Source organism: Strix uralensis, chromosome 13 (assembly GCF_047716275.1).
Source record: "Strix uralensis isolate ZFMK-TIS-50842 chromosome 13, bStrUra1, whole genome shotgun sequence".
NCBI classification, from domain to species: Eukaryota; Metazoa; Chordata; class Aves; order Strigiformes; family Strigidae; genus Strix; species Strix uralensis.
Window position 1 is genome coordinate 15,938,479 of NC_133984.1, and position 26,463 is coordinate 15,964,941.

The 26,463-nt window shown below is 43.3% G+C and overlaps 1 protein-coding gene across 1 annotated transcript in view; it reads right to left on the reverse strand.

Moving 5' to 3' along the window:
* Positions 1–20,873, reverse strand: part of PAK3 (p21 (RAC1) activated kinase 3) — a 150,456-nt gene extending 129,583 nt beyond the window's left edge. The window contains exon 1 of the mRNA XM_074882659.1: positions 20,617–20,873. The gene's annotated coding sequence lies outside the window, so the exon portion shown is untranslated. The remainder of the gene's footprint in view (positions 1–20,616) is intronic.
* Between the last annotated feature and the right edge of the window lie 5,590 nt (positions 20,874–26,463).

Here is a 26,463-nt window from a genome sequence, read left to right on the forward strand (position 1 = left end):
ACAGAATGATTCTGTGCAAAAGGGGATTCTCTCAAAGAGTGGACGCTGCAGCCTAAAAGCCTCACATCTGACTGCCCTCTTCATTGTCTTTGCTTCAGAGCTGCCAAAGCCGCCAGCACTGGTAAAATTTTTCTACTTCTTCAAATCCTACTAATGTGTTTTTCCTTGAAGACACCTCTTGGCACATAATTCTTTTAGTCCAGCCCCATTGCTTTGTATGCAATGAGGTCTTTCAGCTGTTATTCATGGCCCATTTTTCAGTTTGAATTTCCCCTTTCTCTCTCAAGGTAAAACAGAGAAGGAAAGGACTGATCGGGTTTTCTAATGAGATTCTTCAGACTTGCTTCTCTGTTTCTCTGCAAGCTTTAAAAGCAGGCAATAATAACCTGAAAAATTAGCAAACTGTTGTCAATTTGCCACACTTTTCTAAATACCAATTTCCATTTTCTCCTTATTTGGATTTTTCCTAACACCATTCCTACAAACAAAGGCTTAAACTGAGTCACAGTTTAATCCACTTCCAATTATACTGCTGAAATGAGAAAAAAAAAAAAAAAAGAAAAAGGTGAATCTTGAGGGGATCAGTGCTTTGCTTCCATGAAACAAATGACCCCACTCAGCAGTTTGCTAATTTATCATTGTTCATTTTAAAAAGAAGCTTTATTGGACATTTAATACCTTTTGCTTCCCTGGAAATGCAGGGTTTGCCTTGCCTCTCCTACACAGTAAGTCAGAAGAGAGCAAATCCACCAGAAGTGATCTGACTGCTCTCAGTGTTACTAATAATACTTCAGTACCAGCAGCTCCCTGATTGTATCACCAGAAGAAGTCACTGATAAAGGACACCAAGAGGCAATATCCCCTGTGGAGATTGGGAGCATCAGGTAAATTCCTTCATTGCAGTCTTAAGTGCTCAGGGCTTATCAGCAAGGCTATGAGGACTGTGTTACCTTGTCAGGAAAAGACTCGGACCTGCTGGGGCAAAAGACAACTGAATCATCAGAGTTCAGCTAAGTATGTCATTTAACAGGAGCCTACGTAGTTGTATTACATGACTCACACAAGAGCTTTCCCTCTTGCTCCTGGAGCTGGTGGAGGGCACATCTGTGTGGGATCTCTGCTGGGATCACACAGGCTGGACCATCATACTACAGACAAAACCACCAAGACAGTCGTATTTTGTAGCCTCCTCCACACACCTGAGGAGATACAGGCCCAAGGAAATGTTTAAAGCCCTAAAGGCCAAATCTCCAAACTGCAACCATGCCAGAATCCTCCCTCGAGTTTAAACATTGCTGTAGTTCAGCTCAAAATGCACAGTACTGGTTTGACACAAACCCTGTCTGCAATCAGCTGGAGCAGCTTCCCTCCATCCCCTCTTCCAGCATCAAAACTCAGCCTCAGCCACACAGCAACCCTCCCATGCAGTGAGTGGTCCCCCAGCCGGCCCCCTTCTCTCCCCCTTGGAGAGGCTGGGAAAGCAGGAAATCTTTCTTGATCTTCTGTTAACAAGCCCCCTGTCACAAACCCATATTCCAAGGACCAGGGGGAACACTAATTAAAGGAGCAAATATGCCCTGGTTTTGAATATGCAAGGGACTCAGCGACACAGCCTGGATTTCAAACCAGCTGGCTTATTGTGGGGCAAACAGCTGCTTGATTTGTCAGGCTCCACTGCCTGTTCAGCCCAGCACCGGGCTACAAATACACTGAAAAAGAGATTTCCACCAACACATGCGAGACTCTAACTTGCCCTCCCTCAAGCAGGCACATAAGCCATCCCTTTAAATGGGGTCAGTGTTAATTAACCCACTTTAAGCGCCTTTATACAGTAAAAAGAATACTTTTCTCTTTCTGTGGACACACAGCTTCATCTGCCAGCTACCACTGCATTGTACAAAACTGAGCTCTCTTTTTTTACTTGCAGGGAGAGGGATTTTGTGTACCCTCCACATTCAAGAAGATCCCCAATAGACAGAGAAAGGCCTCCTGTAACAGGAGAACAAGTAGGTGGAAATACCAGCTTATTTCACTGAAAAGCGCAAGTAGAATTGTGGAATGAAAGGAGCTTATTCAGAGCACTCTGTTAGGAAGGTCTGGCTCTGCACTGTTCACAGAGGGACTTCTGGGTTTGGTGTATATGTATTTATTCGAAAAATGAGCAGTAACATATATGTCATGCACCCATGTTACGGACTCTCCTTTTTTTACTGCTATGCACACACACAACTTTTGACCATCTTTACTCAAAAGCCAAGTCATCTTCTTTCACCATCAAAAGACCTGCAAAGCCCAGAGGACCTGCTGGAAAAAACATTTCTTTTATAGCATCTTTTAAACATAAAAGGTACCTCAAAGTAAAGACTGAGCATGTGACTAATTTGTTGCCAATAACTCAAACACAGATTCTCATGCTTCATGCCAGACTTACCTGTAAAAAAAATCCAAATAAACAAACAAAATATACTGATTTCCCAAATTTTATGTCAGGCAATTTCTCCCTTTTATTTCTGTTATAAAATTTTAGTTTATTTTAAAACTACAAAACATTCAAAGCTTTAAGTGCTTCTATTATTTCTGGTAATTTGCTGGCCTTGAACCTGAACTTTCAAAAAAGCCTACCTTCACTGCAAAAAGACCAAAAAGTGTATTTACAGGGAAACTGTTATCCTTAGATTAAAGTCTAGCAGAGATGCAGCACTGCTGTCCTGACCTTGGGAGTGCTAAATGAGGTAAGCTCCACTGGGAAGCATACAATGAGGTTCAATCAGTGACCTTGGGGTAAAAGTTGGAATACCACTAACCCCCAGCACTTGAAAAATCAAGAGTCAGGCCTCAAAATAAACACACACGAACAAACAGCAATCTTGGGGTTGGGGATGGAGGAAGGTTTCTCCTCTTTAACATGCAGCTGGCTCAGATTTCCACTTACTCTTCGTAGATGGGGAACATAGGAAATTACTTCCTTAAGGGATGCTGAGAGTCTCCTCTGAATCCAAGAGCTGAGGTCTTAAGGAAAACTTCAAACCAGCAAAATTTGTAATAAAATAACACTGCAAGATGGGCTTTGCCTCCATTAAGACTTTGCACTGGTATCCACACACCCCTTTTTTCAAACGAAGACAAAATTTCCAATTCTCTCAGTTTTACTTCAGGATACTCCTCAGAGAAAGATCCTTCCCGGCTTCCCTTTGCTATCGGGTGTTTTTCTCTACTTCCCCCTCCCTTTAACCTAATTTGTTCCTTAGATGTAAATCTCAGCTATGTGAATTTCATAACTGGTTCATAATATTTTTACATTAATATTTTACATTATAAAAGACCAAAAAGACTATATGAAGAAGCCCCTCCTGTTATTTCTTGTTTCTGCCTTAGAGAAGACAATGTTGCTTAACAGAGTTCACATTTACCATTTACTGCAGGTACGGTAAAGCCCTGTATATGCCATGCTATCTGCATTTCTTTCCTCCACCCCCCAACTGTGTACGTCTGACTACTGGACCCCAGGCACGATTTTAATGGGTGATGTTTATAGGTGTGACAGCTGGAGTAAAGTACTTAGCACTTGTGAAAATCACGTCTCTCATCTCCAAAGCCAACCTGGGCATTCAAAAACCATTACTCAGATCCTAAAAAATAATGAGATTGGCTTAGAAAACAAGATGTTTTTAGAAATTATACGTTTTATTTGCCTTATGGTATTTCTGTCTTCTGCAGCTATGTATTCAAGCCTTCCCTTTTTTTCCTTTTACAGCAAGGAGAACTAGAAACTTTCTTCTAAATGAAAACAGAGAATCTTCCCATAAATCACCTGATTTCTGGAGCTAGGGTTTTAGGAAAAATATACAACCTCATCAGACTGATGATAATTCACAGAAGTGAATAACGGTGCATATCCCCATTTTTTCTTGTACAAGTTTCTTCCAGATAAAAAAGGTATTGGAAATGTTTTCTCCTGCTGTGAATGCTGTTGGGCTGGATATAGTCTGTTACTCAGTCTCACAAAGGGGACACCTACATTCAATAACCAAGCACATTTGCGCTTGGACTTACAGATCTATACAAAATGTATTTCAGAGGAAACCTCTTACATTGTTGGAATTGTCACACTCGCTTCATGCAACTTGAGATACTGCAGAAGACTTTGTGAATTTTGGCTGTATGAGAGAGACATCAAGGCTCTACTAAACCCATCAATGTCTCCTCAGGTTCGGGATGGGATAATCAAGTAGCCTGCAGTCTGGCTCTTCAGAAGTCCTTGATCCAAACATTTCCAAAGCTCTGGGGAAGGCTTAAGGCAAGACTTAGCTTTGTATCTTACTCATTTTGAGGGTGGGAGATGAGAGAGCAAAATATTAATTGTACATATCACATTACACCAGCATGTCTAAACCAACCTACTCCTCCAGCACTCCCATATACCACAGGACAAACTAGCCCTAAGCTGATAAAAGCCTATCAGACATCAGAGAGTCTGATAAGTGGCACACTATGGATGGACTTTCAAGTCCCCCCTTGAATTAAAAAATGCAAATGATTCTATAAAGAGAGGGAGTTTTTAACATATATTTATACATTTCAGCCTTGCCCCATTCTTTGAGTTCCACTGTTGGGATTCTTTTTTGGGAGAAGGGGGATGGCAAGATGACACACCTATTAGTGGAAATAATCAAATAAAAACTTGACATGAAACAAAAGTCTGCGCTCTCAGGATCTCAAGTTGGCAGGAAGGTCACACTTCCATCTTCTCCCTTATGATTCAAAAGCAACCCCTCCCATTTAACTGGACAAGCCATGTCCTTGCACTCTTTTGCTGGCAGCACATAAGTATCTGTAAGACAGCACTGCTCAGCAGTAGCCTGACCAAATTATAAGATGTGGTGCTGCTAGACCAAGATGACAACACAACAAGACAACTGAGATACTCAACAGGTCACCAGGCTGAAAGATTTTAAAAGCCGTCATGGCTGTTTCCGAGTTATTCTTCTAAGGTGTAAGTCTACTTCCTTTTCCAATAAGTTTTCTTAGATATAGAGCAGCAACATACCATTGTCATAATGATGCAAAGGACCACAGGCCAGGGATCAGGACTTGGTAGCTGTTTATTGATGCTTTACTTCCTACACTGTAACCAGAATCAGTTTTGGCTGGAGATGGTACAGCTAAGGACTAATCATGTTCCTACTTAAGTTAATGGTAGTTAATCTTCCTACCAGCTTTACCTGTGTTGGACAACTTAAGGACGTTCAGCTGTAAGTGCAATCAGAGATGGAGTTATATGAAGGTGGAGAAAGTGGGAGCTACAGCCACTGTGAAAGAAAAATGAATGCAGGAGTAAAGATCATCACAATCCATCCTGCTTAAGATAATTTGAGAGACATATCTTTATGTAACACATTTTTGGAAGAGATATGCATATTTACTGCCTCCCTTTTCTCCCTGCAAACTCCCCATGCTGCTCTAATAAGAGTCCCTGGTAAAACAAACTAAACATACATAGCTTTTCAAAGAAGGCATCAATGCCCTAAAATAAATAATCCTTTAAACCCTTGTGCATTGCAGCACTTGCTGGGCCTTAGGCAGGGAGAAAACAAGACAAACTGCAGCTGTGAAATATGAAGTAAGACAGGAATGAGAAAACATTCCTTTCTCCTGAGGAAGCATATGCAGAGCTGCAAGCATTTTGATCCACCAGTTTAAATTAGACCTTGCAAATCAGTTGCCTTGTTCACACAGAGAGCTGAGAAACAGTCCTTGCTGAGTGCACGTAGTCCGGGCCTGTAAGTGAAAGGTGTCCCTGCAGCCCCAGGAGATGAACAGAACCGGCGGGAGGAAAACAGCAGCCTTGCTCTTCCCGTCTCCTTTGCTGTTAGTTTTCTTCAGCTTTCTTCCTCACCTGTATTCGGCTAGAACTTTTATCTGCTTAGAAAAGAATCATGACTGTGCACAAATGGAAGGATGTAAATCATGCCACAAGATGACTTTTAAGATTTACAGATGTTTTAATCTGCAGGTAGAAAGTGAGTGCTCACAAGAGTTGTGGGAAAGGAGAAGCTGGTGACTGCAGAGATCACACTGTAGCTCTTGTTTTCCAGCCAAGAGTCGTCCCAGCATGGCCAGGTACGCTCAGCTCAGGTACTCTGTTAGAAGCACTTTTGCTGAGCCTTCTCCTGGTTTCTCAAGGTGGGGGGAAGGTACTCCCACTGCTGTTATAATAGCTTCCAGAGCCCATCCACCATATCTAACTGTATGCTAAGTCTGAAAACGGGTGCAAGAACAAGTTCTAACTTCCTAGTGATAGTCCCTGGTTGACCATGAGGCTTTGATTCCCAGCTGGGTCACCGCACCAAGCAGCAGCAAATGCCACCACATTTAGGGAGAAGAGAAGGTCTGTTTTCCAAAATACTTCTGTAACACTGGTATCTCAGCATCTTAAAATACCTACCTAGGAACCAAGTTGGCTCAGTTTAGATCAAGTCAGAGACACAAAGATAATCGAGACCAAAGCTGAGCCACTGTCAACATCCAGTGTCTCTGAGAGCCATCCTTGTCCTCTGGCCTCCCCAGCTGTCATTCCCGTAGCAGGGAGAACAGAACACATCTAGTAGCTGCTGACAAGGGAACAAATGAAATATGCTGTGGCAGTAAGTTAACTCAGCTTGAAGGAAACAATATTACACGTTCCAAAAGCAAATAATTACACTATCCCTAACTAAAGCTGACACTAGAGAGTCTTGCACAGAAGAACCAAGACTTGCCCATTGCAGTCCTGCCATCTCTGAATATATCTCTCTTCATTTCTTTTTAACTTCTTTGGACACAAACTTTCCCTTGCTGTTGTTTGTATACGTGTGCAAGTGTGGCCTTGTTGAAGATGGAGACTGCCAGGCTGTGATAAAGGCTTAAAAGGTTGTCTATCACCCCTGCAGTCTCTCTAAGACCTTCTGAGTCCTTTGCAGAAATGTTATTTCACAACTTTTCAAAGCACCTCAACAGATTTTGACAGATATCCCTACACCTCATGTAAGCACCAGCACGCTAACGGGACTATTTTTCGTACCCAGCCAACAATGAAAATCATAAGCAACACAGCACTGACACGTGCAGGCACCAACTCTTAATTTCTCCCTTTGCTTCTGGCCATTTCTGATTTCTCTCACTCATCAGAACGTAGTTGTTAGGTTCTAGACTGCAGTGTCTTCCAATGGAGCGGCACATGTTACTTTCAAGGGAAGAAGCTAAAAACATATTTCAGAAGTGTTCAATCAACCCTGTCAGTATATCTGGCAAGAGAAGAACAAATTAGGAACACCAGAACTTAACTTGAATGGTTTACTATTTCACACCATGTACTGCTATAATTATCTGTGTGTACAGGCATCAGCAAGGTGCAGACAGAGCAGAATTTTTTGGTCAAGCACTGAAGAGGATCTGCATCCCAGATAATAAGCATTTCTTTAAGCACTCTCTGCTATGCATTTATATAAACACCGCCTGCAGATACTCTTCAGTCTCAGCTGTGTGTGAGCTGAAGGTAATGCATACAAAATCTGATAAGGCAACTATTTTGCTTCATGGCACTTTTTGAGGTTTCAGTATTTCAGTGCCTTCTACAATGAGTTGAAAACAAACCTATTCCAGTGTTTTAATGTGGCAGAATCATTCTGAAGTATCATTGACATTTAAATAGGAGTCTTTCCAATCAGGTCATGCAAACCCAGTGATTATGGTACTGAGCTGAGATGTGACAGATTCGAATACTAGTCCCTGATGTGAGATGAGATTGCCCTGACAGATGAGGGACCCTGAACCTCTAATACCTGTTTCAGTGCTTGCACTAGCTCTGAATATGCGTCTGTTGGGCCACATTCATCAGCAAGTGCACCTACATGCTGAAAAACTTCCATCTGGGCAGTAGACAATACAACAGAGGCATGGCAGTCCCTAATAACAGCCTGGCAATGTACCTCATGTCATTAAGTGCCCTACTTTGCAAGAAGTTGATCATTCTCAATTGCTGATAAATTTAAGAGTAATCAGCAATCCATAAGTGTGTCTTACATACTCAAGATCTCAATACAAGTTCAGCACCTCAGTTGAGAAGGGCCAAAGGGGACATTCTTGTCAGCTTCCCCCTCACTATTTTGTAGAATGCCACATCTCCCCTTTCTTCACCTCTGTTTTACACCAACACTCCATTAAGACAGTTTCTTAAACAAGGACTCTTTTCCATGTGCCAAATGCAGGAGTAACACGTAAGTAATCCCAGAAAGTGAGGGAGATGGATCCAAGGGTGAATATTACCTTGAGTGATTTCTAGAACAATCTTTCATAGCCCACTGTTTGACATAGTCCTCCAGATACAAGTATTTTCTCCTCTATGCATGTCTCAGGGACTTCCTTCTAGTTTTTACAGCAAGGAGACCAAAGCAAAACCTACTGGTTTTTACGTTTTTTGATATACAGATTCATCCAGAACTGTTAAAATATTATTCTCTTTTCTAAAATATATATTTAATATTCGATCCACCTCTGCTGATTTTCACTTGACCTTGGCACAACTTACATGAATGCTGAGACCAAAGAGAAACCTCCTCCTCATCGTCTTCATTTAAGGGAAAGAGGTCCAGCTTTGCATTTCTAATCCTTCCAGAATAAGCAAAGGATGGTACTGAAGAACACCTCGGTTTGCTCTGTTGTACTCTCAAGCACTTGAGACAGGGATGGGAAAGAACTAACATTGTGCAACAATCCCCTTCCACAGTGTAATTAACTTTCATTTTCCCTGGCCCTGGAGTGCTTGTCTCCTTCACCCATAACTGAAAGAAACAACAGAAAGCTCTGGAGGCAAGGGAGGGGACAAAAGCAGCTACTGAAAGTTGTTCTCCCTGTTGGCTGCATGTTGCTTACTTAGGTAACTGGATATGATTGGTTCATTGGCTAATTTTTTTCATCACAGAGGTCACTGTAAATAAATTCTGCACACACATCATGTTGAAATGGAGAGATCAGGAGAGTCAGACTCACAAACCTAAAATTACACTCTCACTGGATCACCGAACAGCCTTGGGCAACCTGTTCCTTTCCCATTCTGCCATAAAATGCTCTTTAACCAGGACAACACAAAAAGCTTGACATCAGCTGAGACCACGGCCTGTCACACTGCTTTACCATCACCCCACTGTTTCCCCACACTCCTAACATCTTCCATTCCCCTTATACTCCCACTGTGAGCAGTTTGGGGCTGAATCTGGCACAGCCTTAACACTCCCAGTGCTGATTCAGGCCTGGGGACCCAAGGCACAGTATTAGCCATGCCTCATTTTACTCACCTGTAAGATGGAAGCCAAGATGCTATTTTCTACAGAAGGCTGGAGACTGGGTGTCAGCTCAGGAACTGTCCTGTACTGCTGACAAGGATGAAATAGGAGACATGAAATTTCTGACCTTCATGTGCTCTGTCCCTTCCACGACCACAGACCCAAGGCAACAGGTCAGATGGACCTAGTTTGCTGGGCTACCAATTGAACTATCCTGACTTGTATCTCACAGGTACTTGATAATGAGCCATCTAAGTACTCAGATGCTTGAATAGAAGGAAGAATTGCTTTCTAATTAGAGCCATGGACACCAAAAGAACTATACAGCTAATAAGCACAAACAGAATCAGCATTAGAGGAGACTTTATTAAGATACTTACAACTGACACTGCAGCCGTTTGTTCTGTAAGCTTAGGCAAAACTGATGCCTGGTGTCCTTTAAACCTCAACTGGCTTAATTAGACTAGTTGAGGATATTTGATATCCCATCCCTTTGGCCCCTCTAAAAATAATCACATCGTATGTCCTATTTATTAATTTTGATTTATATCAAGACACTCCTCTGTTTCTCTAGGGGGCATTTACAAAAGTTAAAACGCAGAGCCAGCCAATAAATCCATCCTGTAGATAATGAAATGACCTTCCAAGGAAGTAAAACCCATCTCCCTGAAAAGCCAGAGAGGCCTTTGTTGGATTTGCTGAAGGTAACTACAGCTTGAAAGATGGCATCTTTGCCTAAGAGGTTGGAAAAAGTGGTAGCTATCATGTTTGAGTGTATTATTAAAAGTGACAATTATCTCTGTATGCTTACAATTGGAACTTCTGATTTCATAGACTTTAACAAATGCACCACTGCTGTTCTGGATGGCCTAGCATTAATAAAGCAAACCAATTTTGAATGCCCAAGGCCAGGACCTCAGGGACAGCAGATGGTGCCCAGGATACCCATTCTCACATTAGCATAAGAATAGTACGGAGTGGGTCGCAGATTGCCTTTAAGCAAGGGTTCAGTTGTCCACACAATCTCTGCCTCCTACCAAATGAGACAACAGCATTTTTTTTTTTTTTTGGTTTTCTAATTTAGGTAATCAGTGCTTCATTACATAAAATGTATTTCACAAGCAATTCAAGCAATAAAGAAATCCATCTCCTTTGTAACAACTTGTACTCCATAAGCACCTTATTCAAACTTCGGACACACAACAAAAGGAAATGAACAGTCCTTGTTCATATGCATTAAAACACTTCTGGACAAATGACTTAGAGTTCTTAAAATTAGACTGCTTTTTCTTAAATTGCTGCTAATTTTGTGTGCAATCAATTGCAGCTGTAATTGCTTGTAAGTACAAATGGTGTATCTATTGATATTCAACTTGACTCTTTCACTGAGAACCAGAACAAATTCCAAATAGAAAATTGGAAGCTGTGCCTCAAATTCTTTAAAAATAGCATGAAATCCACATGCTTACCTGGATTCAAGAGTAAGACTGTCCTGATCTCAAAAGAGGCAAAACTTCATTCCTAATTCCAGCCTCAGAGTTAAGTAAAAAGCAGACAAGGTCTGGACTCTCCAGTCAGAAGTTCAGATCAAGACTTAGGATACCATATGCAATCTCTCATGAGATATTTTGCCCTTTCTAATAAACGTAGGTAAGTTCCACTTTAAATAAGGTGTTTCACAGAATGTGTGTTTGGTATCTTACCATCAACAATGAACAGAGCTTTGTGTGTTTAGAAGTCTGTCTTCTCGGCTGAGTTAATTCAGATTTTTGAAATTAATTAATAATTAATTTCTGATTTCTGAAAATATGACTTCACAGTCCTTTTGCAGTCCACACTTTGTGCGCCTTGGACAAGGATGCTAAGCAAAGTTTGTTTCCTGGCTGGTTATTAACCATCAAGAGAATGTTTCAACTCCACTCATCACACACATCAGCCAAATCAAATCTGGAAGATCCTACAAGAAGTCAGTTTATCAGAAAACAGGAAGCACATTAATTGAGAGATTGCTTACTACCTCACAAGGTCTCTGCAAGAAAGGCACAGAAGGCCAGAGCTCATTTCTTTTTTTTTCTTGATCCAAGAAACAGGAAGAAAAAAAGGGATTAAAAAGAGGAGCTAAACCAATTCACACAGGTATCGTGTGCCCATGTACTTCTTCCTTATCACTGCACTTATTGTAGAAAACTGACATCATGGCTTCACCTGCTTGGACCCCCCTTGAGATCCCCATGATGGGAACTTCCGAAGTGAAGACTGGTACTAAAAATCTGCAGGGTTTCAAATAGATGGTTAACCTCATTCCAAGTCAAAACTGCAAAAATCTAGGGATGACAGTGCCATGGATTCACTAGAATGGATCTCAGGAGGCTAAACAAGCCCTTAGTTTCCTAAACTGTTCTCTAAAACGAGCCTGACAAAGAGCTAGGAAAGGCAAGTCACTCCACACCATGGGCACACCCCAGATTCCAGACATGGGTGATGGTGAGGCAGCTGAGAATTACAGATTTACACACAACACAAACTGGCACAAGGAACAGACGAAAATCTTTTGTTGATGTTGCTGGTTTTGTTTCTCATGTAACACAGTTTTCATTCCCTAAAGTCAATGTACTAATTGCCAACTGAAAATAAGTCATCTCATCATCTTACTTGAATAAATACCAATAGTTCTTGTGCTTGTCTGGAAAATTCAAGAAGCCATATCTGGGCAGTGAAAGCAAATAACTATTTCTGTATCTTGCTTAGCACATTACCTTCTAAATGAACTGCTGGAAAATGATGAGTTCTCTAGAAACATTTTGGAATTGGGGAAAGCTTTTGAATAATCTGGAGGATGTTTTGGGTCACAAGATCATTGGACTCCACTGAATTATGAGTGTCCTTTCTTGGATGAGGAGTTGAGAGGAAGACTGAGGATTTTATGATTGACAGATGAAATATGAAAAAACACCAGGGACAGGGACTTAAAGATGGTTCCCTATGTAATCTCAAACATAGTTGCTTAGGGCTTATTTTTCAGAACTGTTGAGCTTCAAGAATTTCAATTTTCACTCAACTTCCTTCCAAATAGATACTTCTGGGGACAGAAGTTCTAAAAATAATACCAAATGAGAATGCGCAACCTTGCCACTGGAACACAGCCCACCAAAAAGACCCACTGCTCAATACTCAGCATTGTTTAACAGAGAGAAAAATGTAAACTAGCAAGGTTTCTTGACACTACCTTTGGGGAAGAACTTTCCACTGTTGCAGGTGTCTCCTTTTAAGTGGTTGCAGAAGGCGAGCAGACACAGAGAGGTGGTAACACTTGCTGGAGGGGGAAATGTCATCCCCTCCTGTCAGTGCTAAGACTTCTCACACTCATCACAGAACGATAATGAGAGAAGGGAAGAAAACAAACACAAACATTACAGTAAAACACTATGTAAAGACATTATGCTGCATTTGTGCTGGATATTTATAGCCATAGAGTTGGGATGATGTCCATAAAAGTATTATTTTAAAATTATCTCTAATATCTAATTCATTCTTGTCAGATTCTGCTAAGAAGCCACGTTGGGGTGGTCTACAGGAAAAAAAAAAGGAGCTAAAGCACTGCAGGCAAGCACTGAATGTTCTGTAAAAACATAAACAGTTTCTTGCCTGCAAATCTCCTCTCCCTCAGATTTCTCATCTTTCACTGCTCAGTTCCCAAGATACTAGAATTTCCTCACTTCTGTGGTTACCTAGAGTTTTCTCATGGAAACAAGCACCAAACACATCATGAAAAAAACAACAATAGGCAAAAATCCCCTAAAAACAGCCCTTCAGCTTATTATTTCCTTATTCTTCTTGTGCAGGCTCAGAGCCGAAGATACTCCAGACACGGCTGAGGAGATCAGTGGTAAATGTCATTAGCTGTTAGCAGAGGAAAAATCTTAAAATAAACAGATATTAAAGGTATAATTTTTCCCCTGATAAAAATTAAAGAGGGGCAAAACCAAGTGACCTCTTTATCTCCCCCCTTCATTAATTAATAATATAAGCAATAACCTGAAAATGAAAATGGACAGTTTCTTTGACCCTATGGGAAAACCCTAGAATACAGGCATAAGGCTTCTGTCCCATTTGTTACACGGTTGCCATGATTTGTGGGTGGTATGGCAGAAATGAAGTCCCACACTGTGACGAAACCTCATGTCATCTGTTGTGGGCATGTGCTCTCCCAGTGCACTCTGTGGTGGACAACCAGCTGGGCAGACACTTGCCTGAAGTGCCTTTCTGAATATGAAAGAGGAGGATATTCCATTTCAGTCCTTGCAACTATTAAGGAGTTCCAGTGAAATGGTAGTTAAAGACCTGTCAGGCCAAAATGTACTGCACTTAGGGAGCTTTTATATTATTTGCCTCTAGCTGTCTTTGCAAAGAGTGACTTGGCATCATTTTTACAAAGATCTCAAAGAGATAAATAAAAATAATTTTCTATCTGGAACAGGCAAAGTGCAGGGAGGTTAACTGAACAACCCAGCCTCTCACAGCAAGGCAATGGGAGAGTCAGAGACAGAATCCAAATCAGCTGATTATAGTCCTGTGATCTCAGCATGAAATGGATATCTTCCTGTATTTACAATCCTCTTTCTCAGAGAAGTTTGTCCTGCCAATGTGTACTCCAAAGGGTGACCAAACTGGTGTGGGAGCCCCTGCTGCAGGAGCTTGTGCAGATGGACAGAGGAGGTTGTTTCAGTAACAGCCTTTCCAGTGCTTCTCCCAGAGGTCAGCGATCTTACTGCCTTGTTTGGTTTTGGGCTCTTCCTGACTTTTAATTTAATCTGAAAGATTTGATTCATTGTTTCTCAGCAATAAACTGTTTTCTTTAAAAGGGTTAATTAAACTTTGATGAGTCCCTTTTGCAATGGAATGATTGATGAGATACATTAAAGGTTAGGTGTGGAGCAAAACTGAAGATAAGGGCAAAAACTCCTATTGAGTTCAGTGGAATTATGATTGGGTTTTCTAGGCGTTTCTTTTCCCACTGCTCTCATATTTTAATGTATTTGTGTAACTATCTCAGTATCCTGGAAGAAGGAAATGGTAACCTCTCCCATGCTTTGCTTAGCTTCTCTTTGTTTGCCAATATCACCATGAAAGAAATGTTTCTCTGGCTCACTGCAGTGCACCCTTACATCCGTGCTTCATCGGGCTACAGAACCATGGCTTCCACTGTGAAGTGGGCAGATTAAAGCAATTAAGATATGTTTTCTGCCTACACCATAGATAACTAAAGCCTAGAACTCATCAACCTGGCAGTCATCCAGATCAAGAACCTAACAAGATACAAAAAGAGATTAGAAATGCAAATACAATCCACCAAAGAATCCTAGCAAGTTGGCACGCAGGACACCTCCATGCTAAACCTCCCTGAACCAGTGCTGCTCAAATCTGCTTACCCTGGCAGAAATGCTGCAGTGCCCCAGCCTCAGCTCTGCCCGTCAGCCCTGTGTTGCACATGCACCCACAGATGGGATGAAAGTGATGTTTTTGATGTCAAGAACTGGGAGATGGGCAAGGAAGAGAGGTTATCCTGCAGGCATGCAGGAGTTACCACGCGTGTGGGAAATGGAAGCTCTCAGTAATGTGTAGATGCTGTAGCTGATGTGTAGCTGATGTGTAGCTGATGGTGTAGATCTGAGTCCCCCACTTGAATACTTATGTCCTCAGCAATACTTGCCTTCTTACTCCCAAAAATCTTCAGCAGTGGAGATGCCGCAGCCTCCCTAGGCAGCCTGTTCTAGGATTTCATATCACTACTGCTGGAAAGTGTTCTTAAATTTATAATGATAAACTTCTGAAAAACATGTGTGCTGATCTCTGAAGGCAAAAAATTAGCCCCAAAATATGGGGAAATGGACTAGCCAGCAAGTTCCTATGGTATGGTCTTTACACTGTCCCCTGAGCCACCCAGGACAAGTCATATCAGGCTTGAACAGCAGAGTAGGTGACCTTCAGACCTACTCTAATAGGGCAGTTCTTACACTTCCACAAAAATAAAAAGTTCACACCAATTGCCAGACAGCAGGTCAGTTTTTCCAGCTGATCCTCTGTCTTATTATGTAAGATCACTGTCTGATTATTGCTCTCTGCTAACCTCTGCAGAAATTAGCCACTAAGGACTAGAACAGAAATTAATACTGAAAATTCAATCAGTGTTTAACTGATTTTTAATACATCATCATGTGAAGGTCAAAGTGCATTAACCTGCTTGAGACTATTGGAAAAGATTTCATTAACGAACTCCATACAACCTAACAACGACATTATAGAAAAGGAGCAGTGGTCGGTCCAGGAGATGGAAGGGGTGGGGAAAATTAAGTCTAAACTCCTCAACTTCAGAACTCATAAATGGTGTAGTTAGGAGGGGACATTATCCATTATTTCACCTACAAAGGAGGTTTTACTTTCTACATGGTTTCATCTGTATTCTGATTTGGCTGACCCATGTTCCAAAGCCCTTGCTCATGAGGCGCTAGTGACACGTGAGGCCAGAGCAGGTGATCTATACCTCTCCATTCCCTGCAGAAATATATCACTTCTGCAGTGTTTGATGCTCACGGTCACAAGCCGCCTTGCAGAAAATACTGCCACTTGACAGTATCCAAGGTTTGAAGTTTGGGAAACTGCTGACACGCTGGTCTGTGACTTTGCTTGGGGTATACTCGGTCAGTGCAGTATCAGGGAAGGAAGTGTTTTACACCATACAAATATTACAGAGTGGATCCACTCCAAAATCAAATTAATCTCTTAGGGGAAAAACAGGCCAACAATAGCTTTCAAGCACTTGAAAATGCAAGAGGCTCACAGAAAACCCCACAGGTGGAAGGAGACGTGTTAATTCAGCACTTAATCCAGAACTGTAACACAGTCCCCAGTCTGTCACATAATGCTGGATTCAAAGGTAGGATCTAGGAGACCCGGTGACAGGCTCATTGCAAGGCTATAGCTGTGCCAATCTTGACTTCACATCAGAGCAAACCACATGAGGATCTTAGTGCACTACATATGCTCTTGCACTACTACTACCACTGCCTGCAAAACTGTCTCAACAAGGTCTAGTCAGAGAAAAAAAATCAGAATATAGAAAAACTGTAAGGCTGCCTGCAACCAGCAGCATCTATAAAAAGCCCCCTTTCATAATTTTTCTAGCCTCACTCTCTCTCTCTCTGTATGTATGTATCTGTATCTAACAAGAAGGTATAGAAAAGATGGAGCCAGACTCTTCCAAGAGGTGTATAGTGAAAGCTAACAAACTGAAACATAGGGAATTCTGATTAGGTATTAGTCTTTTCATGAGGATGGTCAAACACTGAAATGGCATCAGAGAGGCTGTAGGATCTCCATTTTTGGAGATATTGTTAATTTAACTGCACCAAGTCCTGAGTAACCTGCTATAAATTGGTCCTGTTTTGAGCAACAGGTTGGACTAGATAACCTCCACAGGTCACTTCCTTCCTAAATTCTATGATTCTTCCTGAGTATATTTGGGACTATGGGCCTTAGTAAATATTAATACATGTTTGTAATACTTAAGTTGACCCTCTGCACTGATCAAGAATGGAGGCAGACTGCTGGTGCTCAGCTAAGGTGAATAATAGCACTACCCACAAAATACCCACAACAGTCAGCATCTGCACTGGAGAGCTTTACACACAGAAACCTTCTCCAGTGCACTCTATGAACACTTTATCCACTATGGTCTCAATGTGTTCCGGGAGACACTATACATATCGTGCTGTGCTCAGCAGACCAGGACCCTGTGACTATGGACAACTAGTTCCATAGTGAAACCTTCTAGAATGTGATGTACTGGAAGAAAGATTACTGGGGAGAAAAATCTGAAGAAATAATCCTATAGGATCTCAAAATGCATCTCATTCTATCTGAAGGGCTAAGGCTTCAACTAGGAGGACAATTTTAAAGCACTCGCTTAATCTTAGGGAGCACTGTGAGAGACTGGGAGTACTCCAATCTACTGGAATAGTTATGATCTGATGATTTAAAGTGATACCTACTTTATCTGATGATTTAAAGTGATACCTACCTACTTGCCCAAAGGTATCTTCAGGGCCCTACTTTTTTCACTGACTGTCTGTTTTCATGTAGTTGTTTTGCCAACTACTGACAATCTGTTTAGAAATATCAGGGAACACGAAATCTGGAGGTGTATCACTGTGTGAGCGTCCACTCCAAAACCTCTGTGAAAATAACCTTCAGGAATGGCAATCAGCCAGAGAGGCAGTTTGAAACCAGCTAAGATACAAATAAATATTCACAGCAGCTAAGGACTTTGGATTTAATGCCGTTCTGCTAATGCAGATAAATATTCAGATTTCCTTGGCTTCTGTAGACTAAACCCCATTTAAAAGAGAAATCCATACAATACTATTCACATAACATTGCCACTGCTGGTAGGGAGGGGGTTTGGGGGAGGTGGAACAGGGTTGTTATCCTAATTTTTAAAGACCAAGGTGAAATATTTCTGTAATTCAAACGTCTACATCAGAAAGCAGATGCAGAAAGATTCACACTTTCCAATGGGCTCTGGACCACTGCTCCCTCATGGCAGAGGGATTGGTCTACCTGTACGATACTGTTCAGCACTGTGCTGTACTCTTACTTACAGGACTGTATTTCATTAGCAGGTAAAGCACCTCTCACTTATTTTGACATCTTTGCAATGAACAATATAATGCAAAGTTAAGATTCTACTACTGTTATTCCCACTGTGCAGCCTTCTCTGGCTTAAGGCAAATGTGGTATAAACCCCAGGCTCACAGTTGAGTGTAACCAACTCTGAAGTGATGATTACCTTTACAAGACTCAGTTTACATAAAAGATATAGTTGAGTTAGACTTAACCTGCTATTGCAGCTGTTAACCATGTTACAGCAGCAGATCTTTAACCACCTAGGTTAAAGAAGGGCTTTCCTCTTTAGCCGACCAGGAAGCAAGAGTTATGTCCCGTCTCCACCACAAATTCTAGTGGCAGAATTTCTTCACAGGCAGAAAGGACCTCAAAAGTTATTCAAAGGGAAGCAAAATGAAAGAAAATTATTTCCCTTCCTCTGCACATTCACAAGCAAAAGGATAACTGTGCTCTATAGCCCATTATTAAATCTCTTTGTAACTAACCACACTATCAGACTCTCACACACCAGCTGGATGCTGAGGCTGCGGACTACTTCACTCTCTCAGATTTAAGTCTGCCTAATTCACATGCTCCAGAACATGAACTTTAAATTGTTTTCAACACACCTTCAGACTTCATGGAAGGAAATGAGCAAAATGGAATAGCTGCTTTTTCTTTTTTTCACAAAACAGCTCTCAGTCTGCATTATCTCATTACTGTTTATTTCTTCTGTGCCATACTTTCATTTCTGTAAGTCTGTTCTACACTGAACTTGCACTTTCTCTTCCCTCTTGTGACCGTAGTTTCTGTAGTTCCTAAACAACTCTAGCTACCAAACCTGTGGCTGGCCAAAAAGGGGCAAGAGGAAAGGAATGGGAAGAGGAAGTGCAGCCACATGGCAGTGGTACACCAGGGTCTTTTCCTCAATCTTTCAGTGGCCTTAAGCAAATCCCTTCCCTTATACATTGCTATACATCTAAGTAATATTAAATTGAGTGGGCTTCTGGCGAGACGTCCAAAGTACAAGGCTCAGCTACCAGTATACAGGCTTGAGGCATCAAAGCACTCTGGAATTCAAGGTGTTCAACTCTCTTAGACATCAAAAATAAATTTAAAACAGCAAATGAAGATTATAATATAAACAGAATCAGCACATTTATGATCCCTAGTTAAGAAGCTACCTTCAATGTAAGAGCTATTGGAATAGTCCTACCCATTCAGCTCATCACCCTCTCCATCTCTTAAAACATATACCGGAGATCACAGCAGTCAACACATTTATTCTCTCAGTTAAAGATATACTTATCCCAGGCTGAGTTTTGGTATGATCCTGAGAATTCTCACTCAAATGAGAATTACTTGAAGACACACAGACCACAAGTTTCACCTTTGCAAAGAAAACTATTTACAAGTGGTGGTACAATAGTGTGTTAGAGCAGTTAGTTCTTCAAAAAATGCTAAAAAGATGGCACGTGTTCCAGCAGACCTTAAGTCATCCCTGCCGGGATCTCTCTCACTGTTGGTGACTTTGCTGCAACAAAGTTTTTACATGATCTCAGTGTTCACTATCTCTGTTGGACAGAGTGTGCCCAGAGTTTGCCAAAAGAGAAAACCTAAATGCTGAAAAAACCCAAAATGCTGAAGAAAACCAAAAATGAAAATCTAATGTCACTGAAGTGACAGTAACAAGGGCAAAGGAGAGCTCTGCACCTGATCTAAGGGGAGGGGAGCTAATGTAACCTTCCATCTTCTTTCAGCAGAAGTTCACAGTGCTCATCTCCATTTCTACCGTTCTGTTCACCATTACCAGTCTCTTAAACTGCTCAGCCAGCTTGATGATGTTCCCTTAAACTATGGCATCAGATCTAACCCAGGAATGGTTAGACAGGCAGATGGATTACGTCACTGGCAGGTGGATTATGTCACTGCAATGTGAGGAGTTTTAGGCTGCGACTGGCTTCAAATTGCCCATTGCAATTATTCTCTTCCTGTGAGTCTGGAAGTGACTCATGCAAAGACAGTCAAGACCATCCCACTGAGCTTTCAGATTAAAAATAACGACAAGGCAAAAGTTGGGAAATGTTTAATCCGTGAAAAGCAACTGATTTTAAGATACTGGAAGAGGAAATCACTTCAGGTGCATCTGGCATGGGACTGAACTCAGCTCGGCCCAGAGGGCAAGCAGCCGGGCTCCCCTGGGCCTCGCACCCTCCCTCCCGCAGCCTGGCAGGCTGCCGGGGCCTTCCCGCCAGCGGCAGCCAGCAGCCCGGCACCCCGGGCCTCCCACAGCAGCCAGGCCCAACCAGCACCACCAGGCACACGCAGGGACATCTTCCATATAGACAATATTCCCTGGAGCCTCACACTAACCAGATCCCCCAGGAGAGTAAGAGAGGGTTTGGGGTGGTTTGAAGGCACAGATTTGGGAACTATCAGGATCTGAGGAACTGACCCGTGGGGTGTCCCCAGTCCCTCCCAGCCTGCAGCCCCACACGGAGCCCCTGGCTGGGCTTTGTTGCTGCGGCTGGCTGGCTGTAGGCTGGGGAAGCGGGTTGCAAGGAGCCTGCCTTGCCCTTTCCACCCAGGACGGGGCTGTACCTGGGCACCCGAGGTAAAAAAGCAAAGGACAGACCTTCTCTCTGGCCTCTTCCGCGCCGGGGAGGCTGCGCTCGTCCTGCCGGCCGCGGCCGCGGCTGCCGGCGGGATGCTGGCGGGCCGGTCGCCGTGCCTCACCGGCTCCACATTGATCTGCCTGCCGGGAGCCTCTTTTATTTTTTCTCCCCCTCCTCCCTCCACCCCCTCTTTTGAGGGGGGACAAAAAAGGGGTGGTGGTGTGGGGGAAACCTTTCTATTATTATTATTCTAATATATTCTGGGGGCTTGTGGTTCCTGCAACCAGGCGGAAGTGAAACCCGTTCTCGCCCCCCTCCTCCTTCCGCGATGCTCCGGGGCTGGATGCAGCCGGGCGGCGGCCGGGTGGCCCGGGGCCGGCGGGGTCCGGCCGCGGCCCCCACAGCCCGGCGGCTCCCGGGCCCCCGCTGCCCGCAGCCCCCGGGCGGCAGCGGCATCCCGGGCTGCCCCGCTGCCGGTCCCTTGGCCCCCCAGGCGGGATGGGGAGGCGGTGCCGTTCCCGAAAGGCAGAGGTTGCTTTGGCGGAAAAAAAAAAAAAAAGGGGGGGGGGCGCGGAGAAATCTTTTTCCTCACCCCACTGAGGGGGAAATCTGCCGGCGCTCGGCTGACGGAGCCGGGAGCCGCACGCCTGCAGGCGGGGGCTCGGCAAGGGCCGGGCGTGCGGGGGGGGCCGCGGGGGCGGGACGGGGCAGCTCGGCGGGGCGGTGGGGGGCAGTGCCCCCGGTGGCCCTGCGCGGCGGGGAGAGCCCGCTGAAGGCACAGGGTGGCAGAGCTGGCGGTGGGTGCTTCAGTGAGGGGCGATTACGGCTGGCAGCACGAGAGGAAAAGCTATAAAATGCAGTTAAATGCCGCAGTGTCTGCTAGCTCCGCAGTGACATCCTGTGGCTCGGGGGCACTAGTGCTAAGGGCCAGCTGAGCGCTGGTGTTCAGCCAGGACCCGGGGAGCGCTGGTGCAGGTTACGCCTTCACCGAGCTGGGCAGCAGCAGCAGCGCACCCAGCACGGTGCAGTGTCAGGGGATTCGTTCAGGGCCCTACATCGCTATCGGTGGTTTTTTTAAATCAGTCTTCTGCCTCATGCTGCTGCAGAGCTGCTCTGTTTGTAAAAGGTAACTGGCTCTCAGGCACTGTGGGGATTTGTGCTTTATACATGTGTAGCATCTTCTACAGTACATTATAGAACAGAGAGGGCTCAGATCTAAATACTGCAGCTGGCCTTATGCCTAGACTGAGGAGCAGAGAGTGAGACACCAAATGAACATCCAGCTAAGGCAAATGTTAATTTCTTAATTCAGCATGTGTCATCATGTTGAAACAGACTTGCAGAACATCCCCCCCAGCCAAGAAGCACAGGAGTAGAGATGAGGCAGTGAAACCCTGTCCTTCCCTATGTCTTAGCTACTCTAGATAGAGTTCCTTACCCACCTCCCCTGTCACACAGCACACAGGGGTGTGCTGATGCCCTGTGGCAGACAAGGCAAAAGGCACTGAAAGACAGCTGAGCACATGCACCAAAGGACCACAACCTATCCACAGGCAGGAGGAAAGTGTGAAGTCAGCGCCTAACAGGCATAGCTGAGCTAACTGGATTCCAGTTTACAGGGATGCCACTAATAATGAGGATTTGGTGGCATCAACTTAAAAATGTCTCCACAGCCCCTGGCAAGCTTGGTAAGATCCATGCCACCATGTTTACAATACTCACATTGCCCAGATCAGAAAGATTAAGGCTAGCCTGGGCAGGCCTGAACACACAGCAACCGAAACTCCTGATAATTGTTTGGAGGCATGTGGGTGCTGGCAGTAAATGGGCTGGAAAAGGCTCTTCTAAACGATGCTACAGGAGTAACTCACATCAGATGATGCAGATGTTCACAAGAGACAACTGATACAGTCTTTACTGAGGTCTCTGTTGTCCCCAGAAGCCACCTGCTCACAGCACCATGGTGGAACTTAACCCCTGTAAAATTCTGGCACTGCCCCATCTTTCTTCTGGGAAAAGTGAAATGGTCAATCATGCTGACATCTACTTTTGTCTGGTGGCACGTTTAGGACCTGCTGTTCTGGACTCTGCAGATTCATCTCTGTGCTCAGTTTTGTGTTAAACATTTCCTTCACATCCCAGCAGCAACGGAGTTGCTTAGTCAGCTGGCTGCATCTGTCCCACAGCCTCAGGGCGTCTGCGGCCTCCGTGCTGCTCGTGGATGGCTGAACAGCCCTGTCAGCAGAAATGCCCTCTCCCAGGTAGGACTGGCCAGAAGATTGCACCTCATCTTAAGGAGCGCATGCCTGGACACACTGATGCATGGATTTGTGTCTTGCAGGTTAATTACTGCAACTCCCTATGCTTTGAAATAAACCACAGCTGGTGTAAAATACAGCAGATGTCTGCTTAGCAATGGAGAGCAGCCTGGTGCTTTGCTCACCCTAGTTTCTTACTAAGTACAGACTTTGGTCTTATTTTCTGATGTTCAAAGTCCTTCATAATCTTCTCCCACAGCCAGCTCCTGCTGGAGCACTGCAGCCATTGACAAAGGGGTAAGACAAGACTGTTGGAGTTTCATCTTTCCCAGGCAGTATTTCAGCACTATGGAACTTGTTTTGCCTCACAGAGATACAAACAACCCAGATCTCAGTGCATTCAGAAGTAAATGCAAAACTTCTCTCCTCAGCTTCATTTCTTCATACAAAAACATGCAGAGAATGCTAGTACCCAGCCCAACAAATCCAAGCCCTATAAACTAATCAAGCTATTCCTCTTATGGGCTAGATAGAAAGCAAGGCAGAGAAGGAAACAGCTTTTTTCTATTTTAAAATACTTGGGAGGCACACAAGTCCCACAGAGATGGGAGCCATCTAAATATATATAAAGACATAGCGAGATAAATGAATCCATCTGTTGTAATCTAGCAGTTTCATAAAACCAATGAAAAAAATGACAGTTTCATGAAACCACCATAGTGCTATTGATACTTTCAAGTTTTTAAAATTCTTCTCCAATGTGTATGAATGTAGGAAATCAACCATCCCCTGTCAGATTCCTGAAATTAATAGAAAAAGAACAAGACTGTGCATGAAGCTGATGCAAACAAATCCACAATGTAATTAAAGCAAATTGCCATTAACAACCTAACACAGACTATTACAAATCCCTCCTCACACCCCAAAATACATTTCTGATTTCCATGATATGTCAGCACACACATCCACCGCTACCCTTCTTCTGTCCCAGGGATCTCAAACCATCTCACAGATGGTGCTTAAATGAAGCCTTACAACACCTCCATTCTATTTCTCCACAGGGGAAACTGAGAGGCACAGAGATTTGCTTATCAACTAACAGGAAGTATTAAAACGTCCAGAAAGATGTAGGTGTCCTGTCTGCACATATGCCTTGCTCTCACTACTAGGTAGCACTTCCAGTACAAGTCTGCTTGTAATTAGAGAAAGTTGTTCTTTTAAAGACTGCACTGAGCAATCCACTGACAGCTTTACAGGCAGAGAAGGGCACAGAAACAGTGTTTTGATTCATCCCAATGAGTGATGCCTTTTCTCAGCTCTCTGTCTGAAGAGCCACGTGCCAGCTATGGAACAGCACTCGTTAATATACTGTGAATTCACACCAGCTTTTGTTGGTTTCAAATGTTCATATTTTGGTACAGGCAGGTAACAGGTATGGGAAGCACCCAAAGGTTTCCATACATCAGGGAATCCTACAAAATATACAGGAAGATAGCCACTGCATAAGCACCCACTGTATCAGCCACCATCTCACAGGTATGTTGGTGTCTGCTCTGAGACCTCCCAGCAAAGCAGGCTAGCCTGGGAGGTGGGAAAACAAATGTGCATTAGCCTGTGAGCTGTTCCAGGCCAGTGGAATACGCTTGGAAGTGTTTCCCATTATGTGCAAGCAGGTTTAGCTTCCTCCCTTCCCTCTCCTCTTCAATACATGCACACACTCCATCTCAGGGTGATTTATGGTACGGTCCTGCTGCGGTCTTTCTCTGGCTAAACTTCTATGCCCAGACTGCAAGGAGAGCAGATGAGTCTGAGGAACAGGCAGCACAGGAGATTTGACAGGCAGAGTCCTGAAAAATTTCCTCAGTTAAAGTACAGGGATACCCACAGGCCTCAGGGAGCTACCAAAATACACATGTCCAACACCAATATCCATTAAAAAGGCACCAGCTGTACTACTCACTGTGTTCAGTTACTCTCCTCCTGGGATAGAAGTGAAACTATACAACAATCAGTCCCACAGCCCATAATGCAAAGTCCTCACTAGGTATTATTGGACATCTAGAGCATTACATACTGAATACAAGACTACCCAGTGGCTAAAGGCATCCTGTAGGATATAATGAAAGAGGGAGCTGGCAACAGCTGGTCACTTCTGGAGATTGTGTCTGGGTTACTATTTTAATGTACTCTTCTGTTTTCCCTTTTTTTGTTTGAGTTTTTCTTCTGGAACTTGGTAACTGATGTCTCACTGTTATTATTAGTATTTTATTACTAATATAATGTCAGTGTGTATAAAAATTACATATTTCTTCCCATAAATGCTACAATATGAAAAAACAATTTGCTGTTAATAAACCAGACAAATTCCCAAAGGAAATGAATGCTCCTAAAACCCACGAACTTGAAGTAAAAAACACTTTGCTGCATTTGAAGTAATTACAAGAGAAAAATGACGAAGACTGTTTCTCCTCAAAACTTGGCAATTTTTATATCATGCTACTGATATTCTTAATGAAAAATGGTGCTTTTATTCACTGCCACTTCTTTTACTTTGGCCCGTGCTGTAGCCAAACATCTGCTTGTTAAGTTAGCAGAGTGAATTGATAGTAACTCACAAGATTCCAAAGAAGATCTCCACAGACATTTCCAAAGGAAGATCCTCTCTCAAGCTTTGTAAAGATGCCCTTAGGAGGGGAGAAGACTACAAAGAAACAAAGGTCCAGACAAAGCATCCATGTGAATGGTCTGACAGGTTGGGCTCTTCTCCTAAAAAGCCTCAAGGGAGAATATGGGACAAGTTTTCAGCTGAAGGCATTCCAAAGCTCAGAGTGCAAGCTTCACACTGAACATGCCACTGTGACTGAAGAAAGCTGTGAGCACAGGAAATGAGGCTAAAAGCAATGGTGAGGTAGCAGATACTTCACTGCTCCAGGGATCTGTTCCTTCCCCTTCTATCTTTAGAGAGCGGCAGGAGAAAATTAATCATGATTATTAACAGTTACACATTCTAAGCCTGTTCCTGCTAACATCTTGACCCATCTCTATACTGGAAAAAGTCTCAGGAGGCAACCCAGCTTCACCAAATATATCCCAACAGACAGAATCCTCTATATCCAGGATTTAAGAGACAAATTCCCAAACAGCCTACTCTCCAAGCAGATACTATCCAGACAGTCGTTAGCAAGTCTCCCAGGTCCTTGGCTTACACTATCTGTACATGCTGCACCAGAGTAATTGAGAAGTGTCAGACTTTGGGACCCTCAAAGCTAGTATAAAAAAGGCACCATTACACAGTCAGACTCTAGCAGCATTCCCACCGAATGCCCTTCCTTTTGTATTGTTGACAATCAATTAGCACACACCAGGGTTGAGACAAAAAAATACTACTGGCAAAAAATAGTGTCTTGACAGAATAATGATTTTTTAAAAAGATCTAAAAGAAGCCACACAAATACATATGTAAATGGTCTTACTAACCTCACAAGGCTATTAGATCTGTTAGGCTGAAGAGTAGAAAAATGACAACTCTTTTTTTAAATGATAATGAGTTTCTTGCATAGCCCTGGAGACTGAATCCTCAGACTATCCATATACCACAGCAGCACAGAG